This window comes from Apodemus sylvaticus, chromosome 11, assembly GCF_947179515.1.
Source record: "Apodemus sylvaticus chromosome 11, mApoSyl1.1, whole genome shotgun sequence".
In the NCBI taxonomy this organism is placed as follows: Eukaryota; Metazoa; Chordata; class Mammalia; order Rodentia; family Muridae; genus Apodemus; species Apodemus sylvaticus.
The window spans coordinates 75,516,563-75,527,715 of NC_067482.1; positions in this window are offsets into that span (position 1 = coordinate 75,516,563).

The following is an 11,153-nucleotide window of genomic DNA, read 5'->3' on the forward strand; positions in this document are numbered from 1 at the left end:
GGGATGCGGAGCACCACATGGAGACCATCAGTGAGGCTGAAGGCGCCTCCTGGCCCTGAACCTCCTCCACCTCCCAAGAACCACGTGCTGGGCTTAGGGGGTCCACCAGTCTCTTAGGTGGTTGGGACAGGCACTCGAGGACACATTCATTCATCTTTGTCCTTGGGACCAGCAGTCAGTCTCTCTCTCTCTCTCTCTCTCTCTCTCTCTTTCTTAATAAGATTTATTTATTTTAGTACACAGTCACTGTCTTCAGACTCACCAGAAGAGGACATCAGATCCCATAGCAGATGGTTGTGAACCACCATGTGGTTGCTGGGAATTGAACTCAGGACCTCTGGGAGAGCAGTCAGTGCTCTTAACCACTGAGCCATCTCTTCAGCCCCCTGGACTAGCACAGTCTTGGGGAAGCTCCCTGCTTCATGATTATCCTTGAACTCCAGACTCTGTTCCTCTCAGATGTTTTCTTGTTTCTATCCCACAGAAGCAGAGAAACTGCTGCTGATGTTACTGTGGCCGTCTGTGAGTGTCCCCTACTCCAAGGGCCGAATCATAGTATTGCCAAAGGCGTTTTACTTTATTTAACATTTATTTATTTATTTGCACGAGTCCCACTACAGACATGTGCACAAATGCCTCAGTATGTGGTGCAAGTCAGAGGACAACCCGCAGGAGTTAGTTCTCTCCTACTACTGGGAGAGTCCGAGGGATCGAACTCACGTTGTCAAGCTTGGCAGCCAACACGTTTCCCCTCTGAGCCATCTTACTCTCCCACCCAAGGTGTTCTAATCGCCACGAGGCATTCTCTTGGCTGCTAATGGGAAGTAGGGTGAATAGACATGGGAAATTGGGTGGGGGCAGGAGAAAGAAGAGAGCCCTCATCCCCGAGTCGGGCTGACGTCTGTCAGTGGCTGGGCATCAAGACAGGCAGCAGCAGCATCAACTGCTGTGAGGGCTGCCAACCCAGTCTGTTTTCTAAGAATGTAAAACGGCGATGGGTGGGGCCCGCAGCCTGAGTCGCATGGCTTTTCCCTGGAGTCACACCAGCCAGCCCATTTACAGAAAAAGATGAGTCCCAAGTCCCTGTGGGCTCTGGTGGCCCATGGTGTCTATCATCTTATCAGATTGCAGTTCCCTCTAAGACACCCCAGAGCCACTTGTCAAGAAGAAGGAAAAGGAAAAGAGAGACATCTCTTTTTTTTTTAAGGTTTATTTATTTATTTTATGTACACGAGTACACTGGAGCTGTATAGGTGGTTGTGAGCCATCATGTGGTTGCTGGGAATTGAACTCAGGACCTCTGCTCACTCTGGGCCTGCTCACTCCTCACTCCAGCCCAAAGGTTTATTTATTGTTACATGTAAGAACATTGTGGCTGTTTTCAGACACACCAGAAGAAGGGGTCAGATCTCATTATGGATGGTTGTGAGCCACCATGTGGTTGCTGGGATTTGAACTCGGGACTTTCAGAAGAGCAGTCAGTGCTCTAAATCACTGAGCCATCTCTCCAGCCAAAGAAAGACATTTCTTAGCAACTTTTTGAGATGTACCTTGAGAGCCACCAAAATAGCATGCATAGCTGACGCTGAGCCCCCTAAGCAGGCCCGGCCTGAGAGGCTGGCACTCAAGCTAGTGGTCCTTCTGTTAGCACCGGTACCAAACATCTAGGTTTAAAATGTTTTTTTTTTTTAGTGATTTGTTTATTTTTATTTTATGTACGTTGGTCCCCTGCCTGCATGTGTCCTTATGGATAGGACTATATGTGGCATTGTAGCATGTGCCTGTTACCCCAACACCGAGGCAGAGATAGGTAGACAGACCTCTAAGGCTTATTGCTCAGTTAGCCCAGTCCGCTTGGAAAACTCTAGATCAGTGAGGCCTGTCTCAAAAGAAAAGGGTCCATGATTCCTGAGGAATGAACCCCAAGATTATCTCTGACCACTAGAAACACACACGCATGTGCATCTATACACACAAGCATAAGGCACTCATTCACGTCACATGCACCAAGCAAGCAAGTGAGTGTGGGGGAGGGGGAGGACCTCCCGAGGACCATGTGAGAAAATGCATGTGAAATCAGAAATATAGGACCCAGTTTTCCTGTCTGTAATGCTTCTCCTCTCCATGACAGGACTGTAGAGCTGGGCATTGTCTAACTCTGGGTTGCAGGGCAGGGGTGTGGAGTTTGGTAGTGGATTGAACAACTGTCTGGAGTTGAGGCCAGGCTGCCTATGTGGCATGCCCCTGTGCCCAGCATGACTGAGTCTCCAGAATAGCTGCTTCCTGTGCTGACTGCTACTCTCCCTCCCACTGGGAAAGCACCCAGCTCCTGGGGTGGGAGGGAGTTCCCGGCCTGGCCCAGCAGCTATTATGGCCATGGACTACAGATGGTAGGAAGTAAGGATCGGGGAAAGTCCTCTCAGCAGTTGTTTGGCCTCCCCATGGCTTTCTGGTTTCCTGGGACCCCACTCTGGGCACTGGCAGGCTTGGGCAGGCTCAGTACTGGCAACAGCTGGTATCTTGGCAGGAAGAAACCTCATGGGCAGCTGTGCAGCAGCTGGGTATCAGAGGCCTGGGACCAGCCAAGGTGACTCTAGAGTCCTGGCCACAGCCCTGCAAGCCATGGCCACATGACAGCAAACGCAGACAGGTCCCAGAGCCAATGTGCTAAGTGCTTTGGGTGGCAGCTGACTGGGATTCAGAGTGGTGCTAGCAAGATATAGATTGTAATAGGGAGAATTCCTAGATGATCTCAAGTTTCTGTTCCCTAGTGTGTATCTGGGATTACCAACTCCCTTGGACTGTGCGTGGGACCCATGGATCTGGGGATTCCAGCCAGGACGTGTCTGGTACTACAGTGACTTTAAGAAAGATGAGGGTCCATGCTGGGTGGGTCTGGCCTAATCAGTCATTTCACTAAAGAACCCAGGCTCCTGCCCCAAAATAGATGTATCCGAGGGGTATTCTCTGTACCCAGCTCTGAGGATGGATTGGGCCCAAGGCCAGGATCTGGAAGAGCTTTTGTTGCTGAGGTTAAGTTCTGGGCAACTAACTTGAGAAACCAAACCCTGTGCATAGCCCTGGGACCCTGGAAGACAACCAGACCACAACTGGCCCTCTCTGACCTGGAGTCCTGAGCCTGGAGCTGGCTGAGTCCCACCCAGACTTTGACCTAAGGGGATGGAGCTGACCCAGTGGGCACTGGCTGCACTTGGTCATGAGCTTCTCAGCTTAGAGAACACTGCAGTACAGTCCAGGCTCTGACCACTGCCGGGCTGAAGGGCAGGGATGAGAATTCTCTGCACAAAGGCAGCATCTGACAGGTTCATGGCATGTTGAACAAAACCTAAATAGGGTAGTCTGTGGGTCTGTCAGAGAGGAGAGCACTGAGAGTCACCCTGGCCAGACAGCTCTGCCTGAAGCTAGTCATCTATACCTTCTGCTGGTCCAGGTCCTGAACCTCTGGGAAGGTGCACAGGGCACCAAGGAGCAGCTCACTGTAGCTCTCAAGCAAGGGCAGAGCCAGGACTGGCCTGAAGGTCAGACTGCCTTGGTGAAGGCCAGGAGGAGAGATGCTGATGGTCACCTTAGACGGATGGGTCAAGGTCAGTCAAGCCGGAGTCCTCAGTCCTTGCTAGATGAAGGTTCAGGGATTCAGAAAGGAGCCACCAGCCCATGTGTTCTGAGGCAGCTATGCCCTGGCACTTCATTAAGTCCAGGAAAATGGGAAGGACATATGTCTGACAGCCAGACAGGTGTCACACTTGTCCTATAAAATGTCAGTAACACTATCACTGGCTGCACACAGTGGTTGCTGTGATGGTGGCTTGCTGTATCACCTTAGGCAGGTGCTTGTCACCCAGCAGTGTGCTTGTAGGTTCCATCACACGTGTCCACGCATGGGTGTGATTAAGGTCTACAAATAACCAGCTTCAAGTTAAAGAGGTCACTCTGGGCCATGTGGGGAGCGGTCTTTGATGAGGCCTCAAGAGTGGATGGAATAGTCTGAGGTTAGCTTCTTCAGCCACCCAGGTCACAGCCTTCATTTAAATTAGCCCCAGGATGCTTCCCACAGTCAACTGCAACCCCAGACACCAATTATCGTGTAATCTAAGCGACTACCTGGCAGTAGACCCCTCAATTAACCTCAGTTCTGTGTTTCTAGCTGAACCGCGAGCATAGTGAGAACCCCTCACCTTAGGTGAAGAAAGGACGGGTGCAGAGCTGTGATTGTCAGGATTCGGTGAGAATGCCTTACGAATGCTTTTTGGTCCAGTGTGTATCCTGTGCAGACTCTAAAAAGGCTCAGAACTCAACAGAGACCTGAGTTCATGGCCTTCACTGGCACCTCAGGGGACAGGCATAATTAGGGAAGACGGGTTATTGGGTGAAGGATAGGAAGGAGCCACTGTGTTGTCTCTGGGCTAAGATTATCTCTGAGAGCATCTGCAGGCATCAGATGGTAATATCTCCTAGGCCTGGGCGGGGCCTGGGCAGGTGGAGTCCCATCTTCCTGGCTTCTGGGATGATAAACAATGTGATATGTAGCAAGACAGCAGCAGAGAAGGGTGGACAAACCAGAAGCAGGGATCCCTGTGGTGGTGTGAATGAGAAATGCCCTCCCCACCTCTCATAAATGCATACATTTAACACTCCATCACCAATAGGTGGCGCTGTTTGGAGAGGTTATGGAACCCTTAGGAGATGGAGCTGAGGATGGGCTTTGAGAGTTTATAGTCTCACCTCACTTCCGGTTCTCTCTTCTGATTCCTGTGTCAGAAGCAGGGGATGCCATTACCTGGGGTGCCTGAAGACATTCTGCCGAAGGGGCTTGGCCATTGTCTGTCTGTCTGTCTGTCTGTCTGTCTGTCTGTCTGTCTGTCTGTGTGACCTTATTGCCCATGGGTGACAGTCTTGAGACAGGTCCTGAAACTCATCACCTCATTTAAGCCTCTAGTCAATCTTTTGATTTTTGGTTTTCTTTTTTTCTCTTGCCAATCTTATAGGAAGATCACCATAATTTCATTTAATACGGTGGCTCTTAACCTTCCTATACAGTTCCTCTTGTGGTGACCCCTGACCGTGAATTCATTTGTATTGCTCCTTCACAACTGTAATTTTTCTAGTCATGAGTTGTGAATATCTGTGTTTACTGATGGTCTCAGGAACCCCCTGTGAAAGTGTTGTAATCCCCCGCCCCACAGGTTTAGGACCACTGATTTAACAGAGGACAGTGGGGTTGAGGACGGCAAAGCCTGCATAGTGAACTCATGCCAGAACCTTCCAGCACCCTTCCTTGAAATTCCCTGCCAGCAGTCCCTGACTGAAGAGTCAATACCGGGGGCCTCCTATCCAGCTCCCACCCAATTGAGGCCTCCAGACTTCCCCCAGTCTCTTACTATAGAAGCCAGCAGGGCGTGTTACCTGAGGTCTGAGCTTCCTTGCTGGGGCTACATCTGAAGAGGGAGGACCCACTGTGCTAGGACCCATACCACCCTTGCTAGCCCTTGAGAGCCAGATGCCTATCACACTCCAGAGCTCCTGGGACCTGATCCAGTTCCTGGTGTATCATAGCTGGGGTATGGTTGGGCCTGCTCCAGGAACAGCACAGCCTGGAGATTTGTTCCACCCACCCCATCCTTCTTATTTAATTACCTCTTCTGGCCTCTCTAGGTCTAATTCATCTCCTTCCAAAATGTCTTGCTATTGGGAAACTGGGACAGATCAGATGACATCTTGGGCTTCCTGTATCTCTACCCTCAAGATACCAATATGCTCAAAGCCACACAACTAGGGATGGGGAGATCAGATAACCCAGCTTGTCATTCTCCAGGGCCCTCTCTCTTCTGCCCAGCCCTCAGGAATCGGCACAGGGACTCCCCCCTCCCCCCAGAAGCTGAGCCCCTCTTCCCCTAAGGAAGAGAAAGGCACACAAGAGCTTTCAGCCAGACTGGGTGTGGAAAGGGCCACACGAGGGAGGAGATGCTAGAAGCTTCAAGAAGCCCTCGCAAACAATGGCTTCCAGGTGTCTTCATTTTATTCTGTGCCTGTCACTTGGCTACCGGGAGTCAAAAAAAGTCCCACACATGACTATGTTCAGACACAGGGAGAGCACGCACAGTGGGCTGGAGAGACGCAGACTCTCGCACACTCAAGGGCATGACCTGAGGTTGTCCCCATGTGGTATCCCTTTGAAAGTGTCCCTCCCAAATCCCTCCCTTCACTCTCTCTCCAACCACTGGGCCACTAACCACTAGACAACTCATCACTGGGACATTAAATACTTGGTCACTGGAGTTTGGTGCCAGCTGGTGAAAGGCAAGGTGTGGGATGAGAAGGAACGGTGTATCCGACTGCGATTCCTACCAGCTTACATCTCAACTGCATGTGGTTCAGAACCCAGCAAACTCAAGGACAGGGAAGGTGGGACTCCCTCAGGGGACAGCCTGATGGGCAGTAGAGGGACACAGAGTTCTCTTCCCAGGGCTCTCAAAAGGGTCAAAAAGACAGGTGGTCAAAAGGTCTGAAAGCAAAGAGACTTTCCTTCTGCGGTCCCCTTTGTCTCCTCACTGGCTTTTGCTTTGGGGCAGTGCCTCAGGCAAAGAGATGGGCAATCGCATTCAGCACCGAGGACAGCACCGCCACCTGGGGCTGTTCCCAGCAGTGCCAGTTACCCAGCACCGCACAGTGTACCTAACACCCTGTCTGGGTGCTTAGACCCCATGCCTGCTTTCCTTGAGCTGTGCTGGATGCTGCCAGGCTCTGAGTCTATGGGAAGCTGCAGTGTCCACACCACAGCAAGCTCTCCCTGGGCAGCGCCTGGATCTCAGCCAGGAGCACAGTCCCACTACCGCCTGCCGGGCTCCTGGCGCAGGGGTGCAGGTGCTGCTGCTGCTGCTGTCCAGTGCCCTAGTGCTGTTCTGCTGGGTCCACAGAGCTGAGCTTCAGGAGAGGCTGCCTCTGGACCACTGGCTGCTGTCGGGATTGGACGTTCCCTTCACAGTAATGGGCGGGCCGTGTTCACTGGCAGCCCTGCATGCCTGACCATTGGCTTTCTGGACACATGAGTGGCGACCAACACCGTGCTGAGCATTGGGGAGCTGACTGTGGACTTGTCACAGTGCTGATAGTTGTCTATCGCTGTACTATGCATGGGGGCAGTCTCTGTCCTTTGCAGTCCCCCACTCTCCTGATCCTGCCCTGCTTGCTGTTGGAGCCGAGCCCCTTGCTTTCCTATCCTTGCTGGTGTGCTTATTGTCACCCGATTTGTGTCACCCCAGGTCTTGCTCTGCTTCCTTACACTCACAGTGTGGTGAGTCGGGCACGCCCACTGCCAGGCACATCAGTATTGTCACCGTGGTGTGGCAGTCATTGCTGATACAACTCATGGACCAGCACCCGAGGTAGCAGGTGGCCCGTCACTCTGGGGACTGTGCCTGTGCACTGAGCCCTCCTGGCCGGTCCTAGCGAGATGGTAGGCACTGTTCCGCAGTGTTTCCATTCTCCGGTCGTTCAGCCACTTTGAACTTCCGTGCTGACCCTTTCCTGGTCTCTGCTTGAGGCCATATACCTGGCAGGCAAGTGCTCAGTATCTGCGTTGCCTCTTGGAGTATATGATGTGGGGAGCTTTAGCAGGAGTCCTCCCCGGTGGGCTCAGTCAGCTATTCCTTTCCTGGTACCTGTAGGTGTGGGTCTGAATACCCATCATGGCTGCCCACCGTTCATCCACTGGCATTGACAACTTTAGGGGGCAAGCCGTGGGAGGGTCTGTGGGGGAGATCTGCTCACTGCTTGTCATGTCCTGTCTTACGGATTGTCCAGCAGGTGTCACTGTTGTTCCCAGTTCTGTCCTTGGGTGTGTGCTGCCCGGCGCCCCACCCAGGGAGTAATCTTGGGTGGTTTCTCCCTCCCAGGGGATGTGTCTCTCTGCACAAACATGAAAGGAGGAGTTAGGAGTTAGCGGTGGATCGGAGAGGAGTGGGGGAGCTGGCCAGCGTGGAAAAGGAGTGGGGCGGGCTGGCCAGCGTGGAGAAGAGGCGGAGCCAGCCTTCCCTGGGTTACACCTGTGACAAGAAGAGAGCTGGTGCTTCCTTTCCACCGTGCCTCCTCTCACACTGGGCCCTGCCATCCTCAGGCTCAGTCTGGGCAGCTTCCCTGGCTCTTCATCTCCCTGTCTCTGGGCTCTGAGATCAGGCTGTGCCTCGCCCACCCCCATCACCCTGACCGCTGACCATGCTTGTCCATGCAGCTTACAGCCATGGTGTGACTGGAAGTGAATAGAAGAGACGCCACCAACCAGCAACAGGAAGACCAGGCCCTCTATGGGGCCATTCATCATTTCCTTCACCTCTACATTGTGACCTAGTGAGTCCCACAGAAAGGTCCGTGTTCTGGGAACCCTCAGGGAAGCAGACGGCTCAGCCTCAGATGACAGGCCTTGGGGGTCTCCCATCCAAGGATATGGAAGTAAGCTAACATCCACGGGCCCGTCTCCATGTCTGAGATGCCAAGGACATTGTCTTGTATGTATCCTGTTACAGGACAGAACTGTTGCCAGCCCCAAATCCAGTCTCATGAATTACAAACTTCCCTGTCCAGAGAAGTGGCTCCGAGCATAGGTCTGGGTAGTCTGTGTGAACAAGCACTTGGTCCTTTCCAAGGCAGGGTGCTTCTAGAGTCAACCAGGCAATGGGGGGCTAGCCATGCTTCCAAGGCCGCATCTCCCAACACACACTGGGGGCTGTGGGTGGAGGGAGGGCAGAGACAAGCCACTTTTAGGGAAACACCATCTTTGCTTCCTGGCCTCCTTCCCTGGAGCCCTTGGCCTGCACACCTTTCAGGTGAGCGACAGGTGCTGGAGACAAGCCTGTGTGAAGTGCCCACTTGTGCTGTTGTCTCATGTGGCCATGTAGGATTCTTGGGGTTCTCGCTTGTGACCAGACAGCAGCCAGGCCCCTTCGTTTCCTTATATCTGGCCACATCTGAAGGCTACCTAGCAGGAATGACTCCAGGGAAAGCTGGTGGGCCTCAGCCTTCAGAGGCTGGGTTGATATGGTGTAAGAGGAAGGTGTCATAGGGCTCCTTGCTCAGTTATTCAGGGTTTAGACGTTGTCACTGAATCTTCCTATCAGGGGCAGGAGGACCAAGGGGCCAGACACTTCCTGTGCAGCCTGTCTCTGCCTTTTGAGATTGTAACGCCCTGTCTCTAAGTCTCCCATGCTGTTAGGGCCCATGTCAAGCACACCCTGTCCTGTCTCCTTGTGTGCCTCACTCCAGCATTCCTTGGGCCTCATCTGGGGTTTTTGTGGATGGCCCTGGGTGACCTCCGTAGATACTCGCTAGTGTAGGCTGGCCTGGAAACCTTCGAGCTTAGCCCGGTATCCTCCATTGCCCAGCCTGAAAGCCCTTCTACTTTGCCTGGTGAACTGAAGTTCCCAGGGGGGAAAACACATCTGTGTTAACAGCTAAAGGTTAAGGATTCAAGGTTGGTTTCCTGATTAAAATTTAGTGATTTTAGAAAGTTGAACTGTTGTAGGTATACAGCCAAATTATCTTGGGCTATCTTTATCTCCCTTGATGGCTGTTTGCTGCCCCACTGTGTCTGACCTAGCAATCTTGTGACAACCACTGAAGCCATATAGGATGTCTTGACAGACCACTAGCTTCCACCAACCCATGGGCTAATAATGTCATCAGACAACAGCTGAGACCTACAGCAGAGACTTCCCCGCTCACTACCAAGGCCCGTGGTCAGGACCTTGATTGGTGAGTCTCTGTAACTGCAAAAACACCATAAGAACTGTTTCTAGTTAGGAGTGTTGTCTGGGCTGCAGTCACTTAAGTTTGTCTCAAGTGTAATCTCTCTTGGGGGTGAGAGCTGTGTTGTGACGGACGGTTGCCCACTCCCAACCTGGCCTTTCTCCAAAGCTCCATGCTCAGGCTTTTTATCCACCCCAGGGGCTCTGACTCTAGCCTTCCTTGAAGAAGCCACCTCCTACTTCCTGTGTGTAGCAAGCTCCTCCCAATGCCTCCAGCTAACCCCACTCAGAGCCCTTAGCCTAGGTTGCCAGCAATGGCATGGACTCCTATACCCCAGCACCCTCCTTGCTCCCTGGTGGCTGTTGTTTGAGGCCTCGCAGCCCTTAGGGCTTTGCTTGGTACCTACCCTGTTATGAGTACTCTGGAAGCCTCACATCCAGCATCATCGGGGGCCGGGGAGTGACACACCCCACCTGTGTGTGCCTACTACCTGCTGTGCCCATCACTTTAAGCCAGAGAAGGCCACTGATGCCATTGTCAGTGGAGAGTGCCCAGGCTGGCAAGCTGGAGGAGGGGCGTGTCCCTTCATGGCTGGGAGGACGGTGCCTGTGCTCTCTGTGGGAGCCTGTGGAGCCTCTCTTCCTGCTCCAGGCTTTGAGTCTCGGGTAGACACCCTCTAGCTGCCCCTGCTGGTCACTCAGCTCAATCCTGGCCGTGCAGAAGCTGCTCTGCATCCTGAGGCCTCTGGCCGCCTGACTGACTGCTCTCCTAGAGCTCCTGGCAGATGGAGAGGAGGCAGTCCCTTCTCCATTGGGAAAGTGTAGCCCTGTCTGTGGCTTCCTCTTGAAGAATAGTTTAATGGGGGGATTGCGTTGTCTCGGCTGATGAGCCAATGTTAGATTAGAGGGGAGAGCCTGGCCCCTGGACATCTGGGGTCTAAAGGGTGATGATGGTAGCTCCGTGGAGCCTACTTTATCAAGTCTGAAGGGCTGTGGTCTCTGAGCTGCATGGATTCCTATGCACTGCTGAGGATGAAGGCCAAGCCCCCACTGAGGGTTGCACAGTAGGTCCCATAGCTGCATGCTTTGCATGCATGAGAATCAGACTTGCTGGCAGAAGGGACAGCAGCAGACCCACAGTTCCCACAGCGTGTAGCCTGCATGCTGCCAGCTGGACTCAGACATGAGGGGTTGAGCCAGGAGCCTCCAAAGGGAAGGTCAAAGGTAGGGGCTTGGGAGGCCGGTGGGCAGACATGAGTACCCTCAGAAGGGAAAGGCTGAGCCCAGGTGGGTGTGGCTGTGCTGCCTTGAAGGGCTTTGACTTGAAAAGCTGAGGAAAAGGCCTGTGCCCCTTGGGAGTGGGTCTGCTTCAGAGAGAGACTATAGCCTCTCACA